Genomic DNA, 10,062 nt, shown 5'->3' on the forward strand with positions numbered 1-10,062 from the left:
AAAATTATTTGTAGAGATGATGGGATCTCACTATGTTGTCCAGACCAGTCTCAAACTTCTGGCCTCAAGTGATACTCCTACCTCTCCGAAGTGTTGGGATTATAGGCATGAGCCACCACACCTGGCTAATAATGAATAATTGTGTAGTATGTCTAAAATATTTCATGCAACGTACTTATGCTAAAGTATTATTTGTCTGAATAATTTCAAATTTCCAAATTTTTCCAAATAATTTCAAATAATCCAAATTTAATTGGACATCCTGGGTGTTTGGTTGTTTGGTTTTTGCTAAATCTGGCAATCCTAGGTTACACGCACCTCAGAGTTCAGTATGGCATGAGACAGATATGCCCGTGGCCCATGCACAGTCTGGCATGCATCAAAAAACTACTGGGTCTGGGTCTATACAATCAAGGGCAGTTTATATCTTAGTGGTAAACAGCACGGCTAGATCCCGACGACTATGCCCCAATGCCTTGCCACCATGTGAGGCCCAAGAACTGGGTCCAGTCTGGTATAGGACAGGCAGATCTTTCCAGAATGGTTGAGGCTGAATTTCAGATTTGCTCCTTTAGATGAAGTATTAGAGTAAAAATTTAGCTTCTAGAATATTTAAAGCCACAATCCATATACATCTGAGTTTGTTAACCGAAATTTTTGCTTATGATGATTAGAAAGCAAAAAACTAAAACAAAAACAAATTTGGAGTTTCAAAATCTTGGTGACTTGCACTTGACTCTTGTTGTACAATGGTCAGACCTCAAGAAAAAGTATTGTTTGCATTAAAAAGGAACAGAACGGGCACAGAGGCTCATGCCTGTAATCCCAGCACTTTGGGAAGCTGAGGTGGGTGGATCACCTGAGGTCAGGAGTTCAAGACCAGCTTGGCCCACATGGTGAAACCCCATCTCTACTAAAAATACAAAAATTAGCCGGGCGTGGTGACAGGTGCCTGAAGTCCCAGCTACTTAGGAGGCTGAGGGAGGAGAATCACTTGAACCCGGTAAGTGGAGGTTGTGGTGAGCTTAGATTGGGCCACTGCACTCCAGCCTGGGCAACAGAGTGAGACTCCATCTCAAAAAAAAAAAAAAGATTCAGGATGGATGCATGCTCTTGGTCCCCTACTCCTGTGTCTGACTGTGTTCTCACATGGTTCTTCTGTGTTCCCTGTGGTCCTTCTGAGTTGCAGAGTACCTGGTATGAGAGATTTGCCCAGCCCAGGTCAGAGGGCATGTTCCTAGCCTACCCTTCCTGGTCACAGGCAGTACTCCTGTATGCCACCTCAGAGCCATCCAATGGCAGTGGGAGGTATGAATCAGGCTTGGTCATAAAGAATGTGCCCAGCCTGACTGAATGGGGTCTTCATTCAGCTTTATATGTAGGAGGTGAAAACCACCCCCCAAGTCACACATACTGTTAATTGTTAGAATTTCTACTCCAACCTGGACATGGCCCCTCTGTCTAGTGCATTCAGCTAGGAGCAGTTGCAAGAACTTTTTCTTTTTTTTTTTGTCCCTATGACATAGAAGCCTATCTGGAAGGCAACCAAGTGGTTTTCTTGGCTATTTTTCCCCCAGGCTCACACTCTAAACTTGGAATTTCATGCCTTATCACTTCTATGGCAAGGAAAAAACCACAAAAGCCAAGCCAAACCAGGAAGAGATAGTTTATGAATTAAAACTTAGCGCTCTTAGAAAGAAGATCTAAATGACCAGGCTGAACTGCCCACTTAATGGTACATTTTCCCTTAGCTCCCCCTGGTTTCTTTTGACCTTTGATTGGAGGCTGTTTTTATCGATTTGTTTTAGTGACGATGTTGTTGGGGTGAGGGTAGGAAGTGATTTTCTCACTAAGAAGGGGGTCCTGGGCCCATATTTTTACTTCAGCTGCTCAAATGGCAAGTTTAAATAAGGAAAACGATTCTGAAAAAGGAATTCAGGTGGGTATACTATACAGAGATAAGATGTTTTATTGATTAAAATGGATTGATTTTTAAATTTTATCTTCTGAACTCTTTTTTTTGAGATGGAGTCTCACTCTGTTGCTCAAGCTGGAGTGCAGTGGCAAGATCTCGGCTCGCTGCAAGCTCTGCCTCCCGGGTTCATGCCATTCTCCTGCCTCAGCCTCCCGAGTAGCTGGGACTAGAGGCGCCCGCCACCACGCCCGGCTAATTTTTTGTATTTTTAGTGGAGACAGGGTTTCACCGTGTTAGCCAGGATGGTCTCGATCTCCTGGCCTCGTGATCCACCTGCCTCGGCCTCCCAAAGTGATGGGATTACAGGTGTGAGCCACCGTGCCTGGCCTATCTTCTGCACTCTTAATTCCTAAAAGCCTACCCCTTAGTGCTATGGTCCGGTACTGTCCTGGTCCTTGTCCTACATCTGCCTTCTTCATAGGCGGGAGTAGATGTGAGTGTGGGGAAACCTAGCTTCCTTCCTAGACAGTGTAACACAAAGCCAATAAACTGGAGGAGAAAATAACTTTCTCTGTCCTGGCTTTTAGGAATTCACTAATTCACAAGTCATTTGGCTATGTTGACACCTATTCCTGGACACTTTTTGTCTGAGAACTACTCTTTTCCTCAGCTTTGGGTCAATATTAGAGACAAACTTATTAGTGATCAAGGAATTACTGTATAAAATATAAAATCCTTTGCCTATATTTAAGAGGCATTCTGTGATCTGGCCTTTCCGACTTCAATTCTTAATTTACTTGAAGTGAGTAGTAAAACGTATGAGTACTAAAAAGCAAAAGTCTTAGGCAAATATTTGAACTAAATTTTATTGATATGGATTATTGAAAGTACGGCTGTTTTTCTAGATTACTTACATATCTAGTTGTCCTTCCTACCAGCTCCCACTGAAGGGCTGCTCAGTTTCACAGTTTCTTGATGTCTAGATAAGTAAATAAGCACAAAAACAAAACCCACAGTAATAATTTCTCTTGCTGCTAATCTATTATGAGACCAAGGTCTGACCTGAAGCCTTTGACTTCTAAATGAACACTGAAATCAGCCTCTCTAGGGTATCTAACTATTTCTTCTTCCAAAAGAACTTCAAGAAAGTACTGTGGGAAGTCATCCTTCCCTGAACTCATACCTTTAATCCTTTTTAGGGGATGACGACCAGAAGAGTGGCCTGTGACCTCCTTCTGTCAAAGGAGAAGCTCATTAACTTTATCTTTTCTCTTTCCCATCATTGGTCCGAGGGAATGTCAGAAATAACTATTATTGCCAATGAATTGCAAAGGAATGAGTTTTTATGTCTAGCTTTCAGGTGCCATAATTATCATAATGTATTATTAAATGTGCCAGATTAAATTTGGTAAATGATACGTCTTCTCTAATTTCTGCATTACTGTTTATTTGTGTTTTAAAATCCAGGGACATTTCATGTAGGACCAGGCTGTGCTGCCGTTGATCACAACTGGGCTTTCTGGAGAATTCCGCTGTGCTTCTGTGATCTCGCTGTGGGCCCCATGCTGGAAGCTCTGCTCCTCTCCCAGTGGGGACTCCACTTCTCATTTCCTGGGCCTTCTGTTCATGATTTACGGATGAGACAGAGGATGATGTTGGCTCCATCTGGAAAGTGGGTCAGCCAGTCTTCGAGGAGACACCTTGGAGGCCTATGAATAGTGCTCTGGATACAGATGACATAAGCTTAGAGACAGATAGGAGAGGGAAGAAAGGACTTGACCCTCAGAAAGTGAAATTCAAGTTCAGCCTGAAGTGGAGCATTGTTCAAGATAAAGGCTCTGCAAAATGTACTGTAAATGATTCACAACTGTTATTAATGCAAAGATCCAGTTGAAGAAATTCCCTGAAGAAAAATCCATCCTGATCTCAAATGCTACCCCCACAGGCCTGCCAGAGCGCCGAACTTTCCACAGGCAAATTGCTGGACCACTGGGCTAAGGACAGTAAGAAGGGCTGGCCGTGTTATTCAGGAGGCAAAGTGTGTTGGCACCTATGGAGACATTTGTTCCGTTGGCTTATCAGATGTGTCAGCCCAGTGACTTGCAAAGGGTGAGGGTGGTCATGTAGCCCATGAAGCTCATTCATTTGGAGCGAAGACCATAGAAGAAATGGAATTTGATAATGATTTATTTCCTTCCTTTCCCTTCCCTTTCTGTTCCTTTCTTTCGTTTCTTTAATTGACCTCAGGACCCCTGATTAACCATAATTCTTGGTTCTATATACTTTAATCATTGGTCCACTTATGATCTCATTTATTTAATTATTTTAAATAGGCACCCATGAGTCCACCACTTAGTACAAAAACTAGGACATTGACAATATTTTGCATTTAAATCTATAGTCCTTCCCTTTCTCATCCTCATATCTCACTCCATCCAAGGGGCTCAGCTACCTCCTGGAATCCTGTGTTCACAATGTCCTTGCTTTTGTTTTTAAAAGTGTGAGTATCCCACAGTTTATGTAACTGTTTACCTGTTGATGAGCCCTTAGGTTGTTTTTAGGTTTTTTATATTTAAATAGTGATATAGTAATGTTATTGTACATATCACAGGGTATACATGTGTGAGAACTTCTTTTGGGTATATATTGAGATGGAAATTGCTCATAGAGTAGGTGAATACTTGGCATCACAAGATAGTGCAAATTATCTTTCAAAACATACTAATTTTACATTTCTACCAGCAGTGTCCTAGACAATTTGTAGATCCACATCCCCTGCATTTTCTCCATGTCTGATGCCAATAACTTGGGTTTTATTGGACTTTTAACTTTTTGTCAGGCATGTAAGTTTCACTTGTATCTCACTGTGTTTTGATTTGCATTTCCACACTTAGTAATGAGGTTGAACAACCCTTTCATGTTTACTGGTCATATATGTTTCTTTTGTTTTGAAATTTCTATTCATGTCTTCTGATCATTTTTCAATTGGGATAGAAGTACTTTTATACTGATATGCAGGAACAGTGATTTTTCTAAAGAATAAAAATCTTTCAAAATTTAAATTTAGGATTCTACTCCCAGAATGGATTTACAGAAATGATTTTCTATATTAATATTATTTCTACATGAGGAAAATCATATTTGCATGTAATATACAGGGAGTATTATTGGAAAACATTCATGACCTCCTGAAAATTATAATCTTTTTAAACATTAATTAAAAAATTTTAAAATTATGAGTACAAAATCGTTGCTTATATTTATCAAAATATGATGTTTTGAAACAGATGTACAATGTATAATGATACATCAGGGTAGTTGGGGTATCCATAATCATAAGTATTTATCATTTTTTGTGTTAGGAACATTCCAATTCTACTCTTTCAGTTATTTAAAAACATATAATAAATTATTATTAACTGTAGTCATTCTATTGTGCTATCAAATGTTAGTTCTTACTCATTCTATCTCATTGCACTTTTGCACCCATTAACCATCTCCACTTTATCCCTGACTCCCTGCTATCCTTCTCGGCCTCTGGTAACCATCATTCTACTCTATCTCTATGAGTTCAAATTTGAAATTTCAGCTCCCACATATGAGTGAGAACATGTAATATTTGTCTTTCTGTGCCTGGCTTATTTCACATAACAAAATGACCTCCAGTTCTATCCATGTTGTTGCAAATGACAAGATTTCCTTCTTTTTTATGGCTGAATAATATTCCACTACGTATGTTTACCATGCTTTCTTTACCCATCGAAAATTACAATCTTAAATTCAACAATTTTCAACCGCTATGACCATTATCATCCTGCCTTCCCCACTTGTCTTTAGTGCAAACCACCATCACCTCTTACTTTGGCTACTTCAACAGCTTCCTAACTGGTTCTTCTGTTTCTTCTCCTACCCTCCCTCTTAAGTCTAGATGGCAGCCCCTATGATTTTGTCACTCCTGGAAAAATCTCCCTATGACTTCCCATAAAGCCTTACATGATTTGATCTTTGCCTCCTCTTTCCATCCCTAATTCCCTGGCCTCCATCCATGCAGTTGTTGATGCTATTCCTGGGATAGACTGAGCTTGATCCTGTTGATACACCGAGCTTGATCAGGGCCTTTATGTTTGTTATTTTTTGCCAGGAAAGTTGTTCTCCTGGGTGTTCCTGTCCATTACTCTTCCACATCATTCACTTGTCTGCTCAGTGCTTCCTAATCAGAGGTGCCTTCCCTGACCTCCAATCCCTTATATATTCTTATTCTACTGTATTTTTTTCAAAGCATTTATTACATCTTAAAATTATGTCATATTGTGTTTTCATTTGTTTATTGTTGTTCTCCTCCGTGGACTGCAAGCACCATGATAGCAGAAACATGACTGTTCGCTGCTATATCATTTCCATCTAGAACAATTGGATATCTTTTACATAGAACATCAAATATATTGTCTAGACTAGGACTATGTCTGGCACATAGTTGATGCCCAACAGATATTTGCTAAATAAAATAAAATAATAGATTATATAGATGAGGAGGCAACCAGAAGTTTCTTGAATTGTTTACATAGATGTTCACAGATAACATCAAATCAGGAAATATAAAACACATTATACGAAATGAGTTTATAAGAACTGAGATGATTCTAGAAAATCAAGTGAATTTTTGATTGAATTGTGAATTGTTGTGGGACTACTTAGAGTGGTAGTTCTGATTTTAAAATAAAATTATTGGCCAGATGTGGTGGCTCATGCCTGTAATCCCAGAAATTTGGGAGGCCAAGGTGGGCATATCTCCTAAGGCCAGGAGCTCAAGACCAGCCTGACCAACATGGCAAAACCCTGTCTCTACTAAAAATACAAAATTAGCCAGGTGTGGTGGCGTGTGCCTGTAATCTCACCTACTCAGGAGGCTGAGGCAGAAGGACCGTCTGAGTCCAGAAGGCGGAGGTTGCAGTGTGACAAGATTACGCCACTGCACTCCAACATGGGTGACAGAGCATGACTCTGTCTCAAAAAAAAAAAAAAAAAAAAGTAAATAGAAGAAAATAAAATTATTGAGGTACATTTTACATATCACCACTTTCTTTTTTTTTTTTTTGAGACAGAGTCTCGCTATGTCGCCCAGGGTGGAGTGCAGTGGGCGGATCTCAGCTCACTGCAAGCTCCGCCTCCCGGGTTTTTACGCCATTCTCCTGCCTCAGCCTCCCGAGTAGCCGGGACTACAGGCGCCCACCACCTCGCCCGGCTAGTTTTTTGTATTTTTTTTTTAGTAGAGACGGGGATTCACCGTGTTAGCCAGGATGGTCTCGAACTCCTGACCTCGTGATCCGCCTGTCTCGGCCTCCCAAAGTGCTGGGATTACAGGCTTGAGCCACGGCGCCCGGCCGACCACTTTCAAGTGAAATGAATTTTAGTAATTTCACTGAGTGGTACAGCTATCACCATTACTTAGTATTAGAACATCTTTTATCCCACCAATAAGATCCTTTGTGCCTATTTACAGTTGATTCTTGTTCTCAGTTTTAGGCTTGGGTTGTTACTAATCCACCTTCTGTCTCTATAAATTTGCTTGTTCTGGATTTTTTTTTTTTTTTTTTTTTTTTTTTTTTTTTTTTTGAGACAGAGTCTAGCTCTGTCTCCCAGGCTGCAGTGCAGTGGTATGATCTGGGCTCACTGCAACCTCCACCTGCTGGGTTCAAGTGATTCTTCTGCTCAGCCTCCTGAGTAGCTGGTATTGCAGGCATGTGCCACCACGCTTGGCTAATTTTTGTATTTTTAGTAGAGACAGGTTTCATCATATTCACCAGGCTGGTCTCGAACTCCTGACCTCCTGACCTGCCTGCCTTGGCCTTCCAAAGTGCTGGGATTACAGGTGCGAGCCCCTGTGCCTGGCCTGTTCTGGGTATATTTTTATTTTTATTTTTTATTTTTTTTGAGATGGAGTCTCACTCTGTCGCCCAGGCTGGAGTGCAATGGCGCAATCTCGGCTCACTGAAAGTTCCGCCTCTCTGGTTCGTGCCATTCTCCTGCCTCAGCCTCCTGAGTAGCTGGGACTACAGGTGCCCGCCACCACGCCCGGCTAATTTGTTTTTTGTATTTTTAGTAGAGACGGGGTTTCACGTGTTAGCCAGGATGATCTCGGTCTCCTGACCTCGTGATCCAGCCCCCTCGTCCTCCCAAAGTGCTGGGATTACAGGCGTGAGCCACCATGCCTGACCTGTTCTGGATGTTTGTTATAAGTGCATGGTCTCTTGTGTCTAGCTTCTTTCACTTAGCATAATGTTTTTGGGCTGTGCCCGTGATGCTGCACGGGTTAGTGGTTTGTTCATTTTTACTGCCGAATAGCATTTTGTTACATGGCTGCACCACATTTTCTTTATCCATTCACCGGTTGACGGACCTTTAGGCTGTTTCCAGGTTTTGGCTGTTATGATCAATGCTGCTGTGAACATTCACATCCACACCTTTGTGTGGACATTTCTCTCGGGTAAGTGCCTAAGAGTGGAATTGCTTGGTCATTTGTCAGTTACTGTTTAACTTTTGAGAAACTGCCAAATTGTTTTCAAATTGTTTTCTTTTTTTTTGAGACGGAGTCTCACTCTGTCGCCCAGGCTGGAGTGCAGTGGCGCGATCTCGGCTCACTGCAAGCTCCGCCTCCCGGGTTCACGCCATTCTCCTGCCTCAGCCTCCCGAGTAGCTGGGAGAAACTGCCAAATTGTTTTCTAAAGTGGATATGCACTTTACATTCCCATCTGCTCTATGAAGGTTCCTGTTTCTCCACACCCCTACCAACATTTGTTATTGCCTATCTTATTTATTATAGTCCTTCTAGAAAATGTGTGATGGTATCTCATTATTGTTTTGACTTTCTTTTTTTGTTGTTTTTTTCAAATACCAACTTGAACCCGATGTTTTGATTTTCACTTTTCTAATCACTAATGAGGCTGAATATCTTTTCATACACTTATTAGCCATTTATATATTGTCTTTGGATATATGTCTATTCAGAGAGTTGGCAGTTGTTAAAGGTTTTAAGAAGAGGAAACACGTATTTGTGAAAGTTTTCTCAATAGGATTAGTTTCCACAAAGGCAGATATAGGCCTAGAGTGTGCAAATAACTTATAATGGGAGAGTGTAAACAGGTTAACTTCGTTGGAATGGAGAATCTCCAAAAGGTAGGGAAGAACTGGTGGGATAAGTAAAAAAAAAAAAAAAAAAAAATCAGTAAATGGTCTTAAATGTCAGGTTGAAAAATGTGGCATGAGAGAAGTGGTGACAAAGATAGATTGGATTCTGATGCTTAAAACAAGTATTAGGGTTGAATATATCTTTACTAGTTTTTCTGTTTGTGTGGACATAATAGGATGTATTCCTTAGTCTATCATAGAACAGTAGGAAAGGGATGGCTTCCCATGGTTATTTGGTTCACCCGTCAATCTAGTCAGAATTAAATAATGCTCATTTCTGATACGTGGATATTGTTTTACTGGAGACCACAATTGATTCTTTAAGAAATGAGATTCTCTTCATTTCTTGGTTAATCCATTTCAGTGAAAACAACCTTGACATTCAGAGAGCTTTCGTATCACTTTTTTTGTCTTCCTTAAATTTTATTTTATTTTTTAAGAAACAGAGTTTCACTATGTTGCAGAGACCAGCCTCAAACTCCTGGGCTCAAGTGATCCTCCCCTGTCAGCCTCTTGAGTCGCTGGGAATACAGGCACATATCATTGTGCCTGGCAAATTTTAATTCTTTACTTAAAAAAAATCTGATTTGGGATATAAAAACAACCAGTTGAAACAGTTACATTTTAATCACATTTGGTACTCATGACACTGTGGATTCTTGAAAATTGTTTCTCTTTTTTGCCTTCTCTCCTCTAGCTTATGTTTTTCGACACAATATATAAGAACTTGTTATTTCTATATAGTGCTCTAAAAGAACTCATTCCTTCCCAGATATTGTGATGAGTGATGGTCATGTATTCTTGAAGTCAGTCCTATTATTGAAGAACCTTCTTTGACACAGAGAACAAAGGGAGCCAAAAGCTTGTACCAAAACTCTAAAATTCTTGTGTGTCTGAATAGAGAGCTGTTGGTAAACAGCACGCAAAAATCTTGCCTGATACTCTTCATTCCAAAGTGTACA

General features: G+C 40.5%; 1 long non-coding RNA gene across 1 annotated transcript in view; it reads left to right on the top strand.

Annotated features, from left to right (window-relative positions):
* LOC135965034 (uncharacterized) overlaps positions 1-5,346 on the top strand; it is a 48,850-nt gene extending 43,504 nt beyond the window's left edge. The window contains exons 7-8 of the long non-coding RNA XR_010577873.2: positions 1,809-1,939; positions 3,383-5,346. This is a non-coding gene — a long non-coding RNA (uncharacterized lncRNA). The remainder of the gene's footprint in view (positions 1-1,808; positions 1,940-3,382) is intronic.
* Positions 5,347-10,062: the final 4,716 nt, after the last annotated feature.

The sequence above is a fragment of the Macaca fascicularis genome, chromosome 9, assembly GCF_037993035.2.
Source record: "Macaca fascicularis isolate 582-1 chromosome 9, T2T-MFA8v1.1".
NCBI lineage: Eukaryota > Metazoa > Chordata > Mammalia > Primates > Cercopithecidae > Macaca > Macaca fascicularis.